General features: G+C 38.6%; 1 non-coding gene and 1 pseudogene across 1 annotated transcript; both read right to left on the bottom strand.

Annotated features, from left to right (window-relative positions):
* Window positions 1-1071: 1071 nt before the first annotated feature.
* Window positions 1072-6656, bottom strand: LOC129393741 (histone-lysine N-methyltransferase SETMAR-like; annotated as a pseudogene).
* On the bottom strand, window positions 5325-5428 carry LOC112436960 (U6 spliceosomal RNA). The gene has a single exon (XR_003025623.1). It is a non-coding gene; the product is annotated as a U6 spliceosomal RNA (small nuclear RNA).
* Window positions 6657-9690: the final 3034 nt, after the last annotated feature.

The following is a 9690-nucleotide window of genomic DNA, read 5'->3' as shown; positions in this document are numbered from 1 at the left end:
CTAAGAGGAGTGGCAGCTATAGGAAGTAGTATGGGAGCAATGGGGCAGGTAAGCTGATTTGAACTTTATCATTGTGAACTCCACTATGACTAAAGACATTCTGGGATTTGATAACAATTATACACAAGAGGACTTAGCCATCTAGTTTTTCTTTTCTTAATAAGCTGATTGAGAATTATGAAATAAACCTTAAGAAAAATCAGTTTCTATGAACTCTGTAAACAGAGAACTAAGCCCAAACTCCCAGGTTCTGTATCGGGTGTGTTTGTTTGTGTGTGAGAGTCTTGTGGTGTGTTTTAAAATAGCAAGTGGAGTTGTAGCAACTCAGATGGGATATGGTTTATATTAATACATCTAATGTGAATTGGAAGATATTTAGGCAAGTGATTTTTATTATGACAGTATAGGCTTATTGGAGTTTTGGTGTTAATATACATCTGGGAGTGTTGAGCCATTCTAAGTTTATATACCCATCTGGTGATATTTTAGGAAGAGCTGTGTCATATATCCTCGAGAATTTAAGTGATTAGAGCTTGTTGGTTTTTGCTCTTAGTTTACTGCACAATTTTAGCGTTTTAAATGCTTCTGTGAATGGAGAACATCATTCAAAAAGGTTAGATTTCTGGGTTAAGACATTCGTTATTATCTGCCTTTATTCTTTTAAAGGGTAAGATTAGGCTGGACTCGGCTCATGCCTATAATCCCAGTACTTTGGGAGGCCAGGGTGGGCAGATGAGGTCAGGAGTTTGAGACCAGCCAAGGCAACATGGCAAAACCCTGTCTCTACTAAAAATACAAAAATTAGTCAGGCATGGTGCTGGGCATCTGTAATCCCAGCTACTTGGGAGGCTGAGGCAGGAGAATCGCTTGAACTTGGGAGGTGGAGGTTGCAGTGAGCCGAGATTGTGCCACTGCACTCCAGCCTGGGCGACAGAGGGAGACTCCATCTCAAAAAAAGAAAGTTGAAGAGGAGTTGAGGTAACAATTGTAGGTACTGTTAGGTTGGTGCAAAATTAATCATGGTTTTGGATTGTGAATTTTGAATCACTATAACTAGGCCCAAACACATCTCTATGTATCACAATAGGAACCATTACAATCAACACATTCTTCCAATGAGAAAGAAGTTTGTTTATTCCTGTAGTGTAAAAATTCATGCTTCGGGATTCAGTGAACTCTTGGAAAGCATTTTCTGCATCCTGCTGGTTGTGGAAGCATTTTCCCTGCAAAAAAATTTCTAGATGTTTGCAAAAGTGGTAGTCAGTTGGCGAGAGGTCATTTGAATATGGTGGATGAGGCAAAATTTCATAGCCCAGTTCATTCAACTTTTGAAATGTTGGTTGTGCAACGTGTTGTCGGTTGTTGTCGTGGAGAAGAATTGGGCCCTTTCTGTGGACCAGTGCCAGCTGCAGGCCTGGCAGTTTTTGGTGCATCTCATTGATTTGCTGAGCGTACTTCTCAGATGTATTTGTTTTACTGGGATTCAGAAAGCTATAGTGGATCAGACTGGGAGCAGACCACCAGACAGTGACCCTGACCTCTTTTTCGTGCAAGTTTGGTTTTGGGAAGTGCTTTGGAGCACCTTGGTCTAGTCACTGAGCTGGTCATCACTGATCGTCGCTGTTGTTGAATGAAATCCACTTTTTTTCACACGTCACAATCCAACCAAGAAATGGTTCGTCGTTGTTATGTAGAATAAGAGAAGACAACACTCAAAAATGACGATTTTTAAAATTTTCGGTCATCTCATGAGGTACCAACTTATCAAGCTTTTTGACCTATTGGCTGGGCATGGTGGCTCACGCCTGTAATCTCAGCTCTTTGGGAGGCCAAGGCAGGCAGATCAGTTGAGGCCAGGAGTTCAAGACCAGCCTGGCCAACATGGTGAAACCCCACCTCTACTAAAAATACAAAAATTAGTTGGGCCTGGTGGTGGTCACCTGTAGTCCCAGCAACTAGGGAGGCTGAGGCATGAGAATCGCTTGAACCCGGAAAGTAGAGGTTGTAGTGAGCCCAGATTATGCCGCTGCCCTCCAGCCTAGGTGATAGAGTGAGACTCCATCTCAAAAAAAAAAAAAAGCTTTTGCACCCTTCCAATTTGCTTCAATTGCCGAACAAGCGTAGAATGGTTGACATTGAGTTCTTTAACAATTTCTCGTGTAGTTGTAAGAGGATCAGCTTCGATGATTGCTCTCAACTGGTCATCGCCAACAACTTCTGGCCGGCCACTACACTCCTCATCTTCAAGGCTGTCGTCTCCTTTGCAGCACTTCTTCAACCACCACCGCACAGTTCCTGGGCGAAATGTGTAGTTGATGTTGCGAGTTGTCTCCACTGCTTTATGACCCATTTTGAACTCAAGAAAATTGCTTGAATTTGCTTTTTGTCTAACATAATTTCCATAGTCTAAAAAAAAAAACCAAATAATACATTATTAGCAAAAAAAGGTGAGAAATGTGCATTAAAATGATGTATAAATAACCACATTTATTTAAGAACGTATTCCAGTATCAAATAGCAAATTTCAACAATGCAAAAACTGCAGTTACGTTTGCACCAACCTAATAATATGTATATTTTTTAGTTAGAAATTTTATAGTACAGAATAACAGGCTTGTCAAATACACACACACAAATCCCATACAGAATCTACAAATCTCATATAGAATCTGTCTCTGAATCCCACAACCTCAGCTTATTTTTTAAAGTAAAATTTAAATATTTCAAAAATTTAGAAAAATAATGGAGAATAATTTAACAAACACCATGTACTAGTAGATTTTTTTCTTTTTCTTTTCTTTTCTTTTCTTTTTTTTTTAAGATGGAGTCTCACTCTGTTGCCCAGGCTGGAGTGCAGTGGTGCAATTTTGGCTCACTGTAACCTCTGCCTCCTGGGTTCAAGCGATTCTCTTGCCTCAGCCTCCCGAGTAGCTGGGACTACAGGCACACATCACCACGACCAGCTAATTTTTGTATTTTTAGTAGAGACGGGGTTTCACCATGTTGGCCAGGATGGTCTCCATCTCTTGACCTCGTGATCTGCCTGCCTTGGTCTCCCTAAGTGCTGGTATTACAGGCATGAGCCACTGCGCCCGGCCCATTCAGTAGATTTAATAGATGCTGACATCTTGTCAGATTTGCTTCAAAGATGTATTTATATATGTTTTTATTTATTTATTTATTTTTGACATGGGGTCTCACTCTGTTGCCCAGGCTGGTGTGCAGTGGCAAAATATCTGCTCACTGCATCCTCCACCTCCCAGGTTCAAGCGATTCTCATGCCTCGGCCTTTTGAGTAGCTGGGATTACATGAGCTCGTCACCACTCCCGGCTAATTTTTATATTTTTAGTTTCCTATGTTGTCCAGGCTTGTCTCGAACTGACCTCAAGGGATCTGCCCTTCTTGGCCCCCCAGAGTGCTGGGATTACAGGGGTGAGCCACTGTGCCTGGCCTATATTTGTTTTTAAAAATTAAAATATGCATACGGTTGGAGTCCCTTTTGTCATCCTCTTAGATCCTATTTTCTTATGTAGAAGTTATTTATCTTTTTAGCTTCATGCACTTATATTCTTCCTACAAATATTTAAATATATTTAACATGTAGTATTGTGTTTCAAATTTATGTGATATTTTAGTACATACATTCTATAATTTGAAAAATGACATTTATGTTGATACATGTGTATTATTATTATTATTATTTGAAACAGTCTTGCTCTGTCACCCAGGCTGTATAGTGCAGTGGCACAATCTTGGCTCACTGCAACCTCCATCTCCCAGTTTCAAGTGATTCTTGAGCCTCAGCTTCCTGAGTAGCTGGGATTACAAGTGTGAGCCCCTGCACCTGCCTTACTTCATTAATTTTAATAGCTATGTAGTATTCAGTTATATGAACGAATAGTACACAATTTTAGTCCTTTATTGATAGTTGTTATCAACAAATAAACAAATGTAAAATTTTTCCTCAAATTGGGTCAAGCTATATATATTCTTCTAAGTTAGCTCTTTTTCTCCCAATAATAATAGTGTGCAGGTTTGTTACATGGGTGTATTACATGAGGTTTGGGGTACAATTGATCCCATCACCCAGGTAGTAAGCATAGCACCCAGTAGGTAGTTTTGTTTTAGTGTTTTGAGACAGGGTAGGTCTCTGCTCCCCAGGCTGGAGTGCAATGTTGCAATCACTGGTCACTGCAGTTTTGACCTCTTGGGCTCAGTCGATCCTCCCAGCTCAGCCTCCTGGGTAGCTGGGACTACAGTGGTGGGCCACCATGCCCTGCTAATTTTTGTATTTTTTGTAGAGACTGGGTTTTGCCCTGTTACCCAGGCTGATCTCGAACTCCTGGACTCAAGCAATCCACCCATTGCGGCCTCCCCAAGTGTTAGGATTATAGGCATGAGCCACCGTACCCAGCCACCAGCAGGTAGTTTTGAACCTTCACTCCTTCCCATCCTCTCCTCTCTGTTAGTTCCCTATATCTATTGTACCCATGTTTATGTCCACCTTTACCCAATGTTTAGCTTAGAATGATGATTTCCAGCTGCATCATGTTGCTGCAAAGGACATGATTTTGTTCTTTTTTATGGCTGCAGTGAACCTTTGGGTAAAGAAAATTTACAAAAATATCTCACATCTTTTTTTTAATGAAAGTAAGTAGTAGTAATCCATAGTTCAGATCTACTTTGTAAGTGAGTCACTGATGAAGACAGTAGTTACACATTTTATTGCATTACCTTGATGTGGCAAATTTTTCTTGTTTTGTTTTTGTTTTACGTGAATTAATTTGGATGAGACTTTCTTGAATAATTTACATTTATAGTGTTTGCCTCCAGTGGGGTTGAGATGAGGAGCCTTAAATCCAACAAAGTTGTATACATGCATTCATGGGGTGACACTTAGGTTATTTAATCAGGAAACACTCATATTTGTCCGCATGTAGATGCTACACGTGGAGTTAGTCCTATTCTTTGGAAATTTCACTATGTTGCCCACGCTGGTCTTGAACTCCTGAGCTCCAGTGATCCTCCCACCTTGGCCTCCCAGAGTGCTGGGATTATTGACGTGAGCCTCTGTGCCCAGCCAGAAATGTGATTTTAATTCCATAATATATAGTATATGTTACTGTGAATACAGTATATGTTTATTCCATAAGTAGCAAATTGACTCATTCAACAATTTTAATAGTTTTCCAGTTGTTTTGTCTTTAGTTTCCCAGGCAAATAATGCTGTTGTCTTCAATCACAGTATTGATTAGTTCATCCCATTCTTCATACTGATCATTATTTTTTGGATATGAAGTAATACAGACTACTGTAATAATAAAAAAAGATGGAACACCTCCCCAATTTGCATGCCATCCTTATGCAGGGACCATGCTAACCTCTGTATTGTTCCAATTTTAGTATATGTGCTGCTGAAGCGAGCACTCCATTTCTGTAAAGCTTATGTATTTTATCTAATATATTTTTATGACAAATTTTAAATATAAAATAGAAATGAGAACAGTGGCATTCATTTGCGTTTTGCAAGTCTTTTGATCCAAACTCAACAGAAAATAGCTAGATTTTTCTGTTTTTGGATTCAGTATGTACTTAAATGCTGTTCTGGCTGACATATATGTAGAAAATCAAGCTTCACAAAATATGTAGTTGGAAAAGGGAAGAATACTATAATAGCCTTTTCAAATAGTTGTGAATATTCTTCAATACTACACAGAAACATGGCAAGTAGTAGTTTCTTAAAGCACAGTTGTGATAGGGAATCTGAAATAATTTCCATGAACTTTTCATCTTCTGCTGGATTAAAATTCACTGGTCTATCACGCACCTTAAATAAATTCTTTAGCTATGCATGGTCTTGTAACATCACACATTTGGAAAATATTAGCTCACTGAGTTATATGGATCTTCAAAATGTTGATGTATTCCATTGTACAATATTTAAAAGTCACATTATTTAATAAAATCACCGGTCTTATTAAAAAGTCTTTAAGTACTGAGAAGTGGGTCAAATTCAAGGTGTAACATAGAAGTTTGCCACAGTTCTAATTTTTACTTGAAGCCTCCAATGTTATCATTGGTCACAAATACTATCAGTTGTTTTCTTTGATGTGGCAGGCTTACTTCGTTCATTTTTGGGAAAATGACTGCCAAATAACCAAGTCCGAATAACCACTATATGCCTGTCAATTGTTATTTCAAGGCAAAATGTTGTTCCATTAAAGAGGCTTGTTCAGCCCCTTTATGGAAATAATTTTGAAATAATTTCAGAAGTGCTTTCCCTTGATAAAACTCTCATACTTTGGTATGCAGTAAAAACTCTATGCATACTTCTTATTTTGTCACATTGAATATAAAAAAATAAAAAATAAAAAGACATGTTCCCAAGGATCAATTTTAAAAATTAATAATGATTTCAACTGCTTCATGAAATAAAACCCTAGAAAAACTGACCTTAAAAATTGGCAGTGAGGAATATTAGTGCAGTGTGGTGCCACTGCTTTAACTTTTTTGCTAAGGCACCAGAAATTTAATACACCATTGCTTTGCTACTCTCAGTGGAAATGTCAACCAAGCAGAATAGGCAAAAAACATCTCAGTTTGAAAATCGTTTGACCTTGTGGAGTCCCAGAAAGGTTTGTAAGACATGTAGGGATTTGTAGACCACACTTTGAGAGCTACTGATGTGGAAGCATCATTTCCAAGCAGCAAGGTGCCATTCTAGCAGTGTATCTGGACTGGCTCCAGGAACCCAGATATAATCAATAAGGTGAGACATTGAATTTACTGTATCATTGAATTTTATTTAATTGTTTTGTATTGAGGAGAACAAACTCATCTTGTGAATCATCAGCTTTCTGTGGTTTTGAAATTACGGAATCTGCTCTTCTCTAGCAAGGGAGAGGGGTCTTCTTCTGCTGGCCCATAGCACTCAGAGCAATCTAGGAGCTCAGATATCTCCCTCTGAGACTCGTCTCTATTTTTGACATAGAAGACTTGCAATGGCTATTAATTCAGCTGCTTCTTAACTCCTAGCATCCTTACAAACAAATATTAATCCTGATTTTCAGCATATTCTGCCTTCTGGCTGCAGGAGGTAAGAGTCTCTTTAAAGACACAGTAGAGGCCTTCTTCTTTCATAGCAGGCCCTAAGCTAATATTTGGGTGACATGAGCCTGTTTTTTGTTTCTTTTCATCCTTCCACTGTAGTTGAAAAACCCAGCCAACATCACTCCTCACAGACATACACACACGTGTGTGTGTGCAAATTGTAGAACTTCTGTAGAATGCATATATATTATATATATATATATATGTATATGTCAGTGTTTTCTCTTTTACCTGTGCTTCCTCTCAGTCCACCATAGGTGAGAGTCTCAGTAAAGCGATACTGAAGCATAAAAGTGTTCATTACCATCCCATTTATTGTAGCAATGAAAACCCTTTGCCATCTGACTGGCAAGTAACCTAGTTAGAGTATCTCATCATGAAAGTTTGCTTTCTAGAACATTTTGGGTTACTGCAATAATCAAAATTGAACCAATAATTCAAATAAAAATATTTATTTGGTAGGTGATCTCAGGAAGCAAGTCAGTGAGTGAGGAAATAAATTAGAGGAGGGAAAAATAATAAAATATATGTTAATAAGTTGGTTACCATTGTGGAGAACAAGGGCTCAAGTCTACTCTGAATCTCCGAGACACTGTAAAAAGTACCTTACAATTGTCCCATTCGGGGGTGAAGACATGTATGTTGAAAGTTGGTTATCACTGTGCTGAATGAGGTTGGTTAGCATTGTGGGGAACTTCATACATAGGAAGAAGTTGGGATACTTTTCTTTCTTAGGCTGATGGTCACTCTTGGGACTTTGGTCCTTTTCCAGACAGTTCTGTGTATGAGCCAAACCTGCCTCAGTAGCCGGAGAATACCCTCAATCAGATGCCTAAGGTAGAAAACCAAATGTAGAGTTCTTCTTCCCTAAAGTTCTGGGTGAGCTCTGGGAGAGATCTGGGAGGGGCTAAGGAGTATGGGTGGGGCTCTGAAAATATATATCATAGATCTCTACTTCACATCCACATGCAAACCAAATTCAGGAAGATAAAAGGAAAAATTATAATATCCGTTTAGAAGAAAACCTTGCAACTGATGGACCTCTTAGTAGAGAAAGATTTCTTTAAATGGATACAAAAAGCACAAAACATAAAGGAAAATATCCAATGATCTCTCTTTCTTAAAAGGTACCATAAAGAGACTGAATAAAAAATGCTACAAACTTGGAGGAGATATTTGCAATACATGTAAACAAAAAAGGGTTAGTGTGTAGTGTATCTAGATACTTCTGTGAATCAAAAAAGAAAAAAAAAAGGAAAAGAAAACCCAATAGACAAATGAAAAAAAAAGTCAATGAGCACAAACTTCAAAGATGACAAAACAAAAATGTTCTATCAATATTTGAAAAGATATTCAATCTCATTAACCAGGGCAAAGAAAATTAAAACTATAAAATTAGAGAAAATTGAACTATGAGAATGTATCAGGTGCTGGCAAGAATGTGGGGCCACAGAAACTCTCCTTCACTTTTGATGAGGTTGTAAATTGTAACACTTCTGCGGAATGCAGATTGGCATTTCATAGTGAAGTTGAACATGCGTATTTCCTGTGATCTGTCAGTACCACTTATCGCTGTATACCTAAGGAAACTTTTGCACAATAGGATGCGCATGAATTTTTAAAGGACGTGCACTCTTCTGTAAAGAATAGAGCCTTTAAAAATATATCATAAAACTTTGTAAACAAACTGACACAAGGAGGACGTTGAGTTTTGGTTCTGTTTCTTACTATTTGAGTGGACAGTTAGTTACTCAACCTCACTAAACCTCAGTTCCCTCATCAGTAAAATAAAAATAATAGTAATTTTTAACTCATAGGCTTGTTACGAAAATTAAATAATACACGTAATATCCTTATTAATGTGCTTTCTTGTTATTGGCTCAATAAATGTTAATAAAATGAATGATTCTTATTTTCACTATGGAATTCCAGAAAGGACCATTTAAAGAAAAAAGTCATTCTTACTCCTTTGAGATTTTAAGAACTTGTTCAATAGCATTTTAATTTTATTTCTTTCTAGTCACCTGGCCTTAGTAATAGTACCTACCCCACGAGGTTGTCAAGAGAATTAAGTGAGATAAGATACGTAATGTACTTTAAAAGGCTTCTGTGCCTGATGGTAGTCATGCAACCTGTGCAGCCACTGTTATTATTTTTCTATTGTGCAGGACTATTTTCTATGTTGCTAAAATCTATGAAAGTTGAAGGTTACCAAAAAAGTGGGCAAAGGAGACACACAGACACTTTTCAAAAAAAGACATTTATGCAGCCAACAATCATATGAAAAAACTCAACATCACTGTTCATTTGAGAAATGCAAATCAAAACCGCAATGAGACACCATGCATGGCAGGGATATGGCAGGGGACAGGTTAGGGGCAGTATCCGGTGATACACTGCAGGTGGGTGGGGGGCGGGAAAGGGGGTTACAGGGAGGTGATTGGAGGGGGTGGTTTCGGGCGCTGTGGCGGGCCAGACTGCTCATGATAGAGGGGGGCGTTGGGTGCGCTATTGGGGGCTACACTGCCAGCGGCAAGGGACAGTTTGGGGGCGATACCCCACCAGTGGCGGGTGGGGAG

This window comes from Pan paniscus, chromosome 14, assembly GCF_029289425.2.
Source record: "Pan paniscus chromosome 14, NHGRI_mPanPan1-v2.0_pri, whole genome shotgun sequence".
Lineage (NCBI taxonomy): Eukaryota > Metazoa > Chordata > Mammalia > Primates > Hominidae > Pan > Pan paniscus.
This window is presented reverse-complemented; position numbering and strand designations above follow the sequence as displayed.